We start from the raw sequence: 3,496 nt of genomic DNA on the forward strand, positions 1-3,496 counted from the left end.
GGTGGTGCCTGCTCCCTTCCCTCGAGCATGCCGCAGTGTAAAAAAATAAATAATAGAGAGCATACCAGGGTGAGAGTCTGTATGGATCACAGTGATTACACGGGGCACAGCATAAGGACACCTTGCTGTGAGGGGCTCTGCCCACACAGATTGCTGCACCCTCTCTGATGTCAGCCGCTGCCCTCTCGTTCTCTGGGCGGCCAGTTCCAGAGTGAGGTAGGAGAGGAAGAGAACACACAGGTGTTAGGCGCCGTGGTCCGCGATGTCCTCGCGGCCCGGCGCCTAGCAACTAGGGACGCCGAGTGTGCTAGCCGCCGGCTCCCTAGCAACGCTAGGACGCCGGGCGCGCTGAGCCGCCTGGACCCTAGCAACGGGGACGCCACGGACGGACTGCGCTCCCCTTGCAGGGTCAATCAAGTAAACTACACACACACACTTGCCTTCTGGTCGTGCAGCAAGGCAGCTGCACGGCATTGTGCTAATCAGGCTCTGAACTTCTGATTGAAGGACTCCCTGCTAAATACCTTCTCAGTGCTTCACACAGACGCCGGTAATAGCTTGTCAACCTTCTTGCCCTATGTTCCCTGTCAACGGATGAAGACGCATCATTATCTACCGCAGTCATTTTGGCCCAATAGATATGCAAGAAGTTTAGATTCCCCTTTCTTTGCAGGTAAAGGAAGGAAAAGGAAGAGGTCTGTAGCCTCTTCAAGATCGCAGGACCAGAGATTGTCCTCTGCTTCTGCCAAATCCACTGCATGACACTGGGGCTTTCTTGCAGGAGCCCACACCAGTGGGGGCACGTCTAAAACTCTTCAGTCAGTTCTGGATTCATTCGGACCTGGACTCGTGGGTTTTACAAATAGTGTCCCAAGGGTACAAACTGGGGTTTCAAGACGTTCCCCCTCACCGATTGTTCAAATTGGCCTTAGTCAGCAGGGAGAAGGTTTTTATTCAAGCCTCTTCGTGGTCCCGAAGCCGGACGGCTCAGTCAGACCAATCTTAAATCTGAAATCCCTCAATTTCTTCCTAAAGAAATTCAATTTCAAGATGGAATTTCTCAGGGCAGTGATCTCCAGTCCGGAGGACGGAGATTTCATGGTTTTGGTAGACATAAAGGATGCCTACTTACATGTTCCCATTTAGCCACTGCCTCAAGCTACCTAAGGTTTGCAATTCAGGATTGTCATTACCAATTTCAGACATTGCCGTTTGGTCTGTCCACGGCTCCGAGGATTTTCACCAGGGTGATGGCGGAAATTATGGTTCTCCTTCGCAAGCAAGAAGTCACAATTATCCCGTACTTGGATGATCTCCTGATAAAGGCGAGATCCAGGGACCAGTTGGTGCAAAACATTGCACTCTCCCTGACAGTTCTTCAACAACATGGTTGGCTCCTAAACTTGCCAAAATCGCAGTTGGTCCCAATGACGCGGTTGTTGTTTTTGGGAGTCATACTGTTAGGCGCCGGGGTCCGCTTGATGGTCTGCGCGGCCCGGCGCCTAGCAACTAGAGACGCCGTGCACGTACAGCCGCCGGCTCCCTAGCAACGCTAGACGCCGGGCGCGCTGAGCCGCACGGACCCTAGCAACGGGGACGCCACTGGCGGACCGCGTTCCCCGTTGCTAGGCTTTAGGAAATTAAGATATTCACCTGCTCTCTGGCATTTATTCTAATCAGCCTTTAGCAGCTGATTGGAGGACTCCTTGTTAAATACACTCCCAGGGCTTCTCACAGACGCCGGTAATAGCTTCCTGCATGCTGCCTTTGTTTGCTGAGAGTCTGTTTCCAGTCCTGCTGTATCCGGTCATTCCAGTCCGCAGAAGTCCGGTATTCGGGAGTTATCATCTCATCCCAAGAGGTCGTTTGGTTCCCTGGAGTCCTGACTGATCACCGTTTTATATCCAGTGGTGTTCGTGAGTTGCGGCTCTGCCGTGTGTTGCGGCTCAGCCGCTTTACCTTTTATATTTTGTGTTTGGAGCACTTGCGGAGGGTTCCGCTTCCACAAGTCCTCTCTGGTACTTGGCGGTGCCGGGTAGGAGAATTGGACAAGTGGATATTTTGGTTGTCCTTTTTCCTGGCGGTTTCTCCGCACATATTATAGTTTTGAGTTTGCTTAGCCCCTGGCCTGGTTGTTTAGTTAGAGGGCCTCTTGTTATCACCCTGTCTCAGGTTTCCCTTTGTCTCTCATTAAGACCGGGGGGCATCGAAGTTGGGCAGACATAATCCGCCCTTCAAACGCGGCTGCCAAGGGCTCAAGAAACCATAGTCTCGCAGGGGATTTCTGACAACACGGGTGAGACAACAGAGTTAGGGCGCCAGGGGCTATTTTCCTGTCCTGCTCCCTTCCCCAGCATTCCGTTCCAGTGCTCCAGTCCTTGCCATAAGATCTTCTCTGACCAGAGTGCTGGAATCATAACATTATTACCGGCCATACCAAAACTTAAAATTAAACAGGGTTTAATTTTTTCTCATTCAGTTTTGTGAGAGTTTATCGGCCTCATGAATCCAACAGGTTTAGGGCCAAATCCTGGTCAGCTCTTAGTCAGCCAGATTCTAGAACTTACTCAGATGGTTCAGGATCTTTCTCTTCGGGTGAAGTCGCAGGAAGATCTTTTGCGAGCTTCCCCAAGGGTAGTCCCTGAACCAAAGATGCATTTGCCTGACCGTTTTTCTGGTGATAGAAAAGAGTTTTTTTAATTTTAAAGAATCCTGTAAACTTTATTTTCGTTTAAGACCGACTTCCTCGGGTACTGAATCTCAGCGGGTCGGGTTTATTATTTCTTTGCTCCAGGGGGATCCTCAGACCTGGGCATTTGGTTTAAGAGCAGAGGATCCGGCATTGTTGTCAATTGACGCTTTTTTTGAGTCTTTAGGGCTCTTGTATGATGACCCTGATAGAGAGGCGTCCGCTGAAAGTCAGTTGCGCGCTCTCAGACAGGGTAGAAATCCTGCAGAGGTTTATTGTACGGAGTTTCGCCGTTGGTCGAACGACTGTGGCTGGAATGACCCAGCCCTGCGCAGTCAGTTTCGCCTCGGCTTATCAGAGTCTATAAAAGACAGTCTCCTTCAGTACCCCGCTCCTGAGACTCTCGATAAACTCATGGAGCTTTCTATTAAGATTGATCGTCGTCTCAGAGAGCGGAGGGCTGAAAAAGGAGCACCTGTAAGGTCAAGTCCGTGTGTATATTCCATTCCTGAAGACGTAGAGGAGACCATGCAGATGGGTCTCTTCCGGCTGTCTCCTGAAGAAAGAGCCAGAAGGCAAAATTCTGGTCTTTGTCTGTACTGTGGGGGTAAGGGACATTTTGCTCGTAATTGTCCGAACAAGTCGGGAAACGCTTTGACCAGGTGAATTGTGAGGGGGTTCACCTAGGTCTGCAGCTTATCTCCTCGAATAACTCCCTTTTAGTCCCAGTTAAAGTTTCCTTTGGCAGCCTCAGTTCTTTGGTGTCGGCTTTTGTTGACAGTGGAGCTGCAGGAAACTTTATGGATT

Source organism: Pseudophryne corroboree, unplaced genomic scaffold, assembly GCF_028390025.1.
Source record: "Pseudophryne corroboree isolate aPseCor3 unplaced genomic scaffold, aPseCor3.hap2 scaffold_681, whole genome shotgun sequence".
NCBI lineage: Eukaryota > Metazoa > Chordata > Amphibia > Anura > Myobatrachidae > Pseudophryne > Pseudophryne corroboree.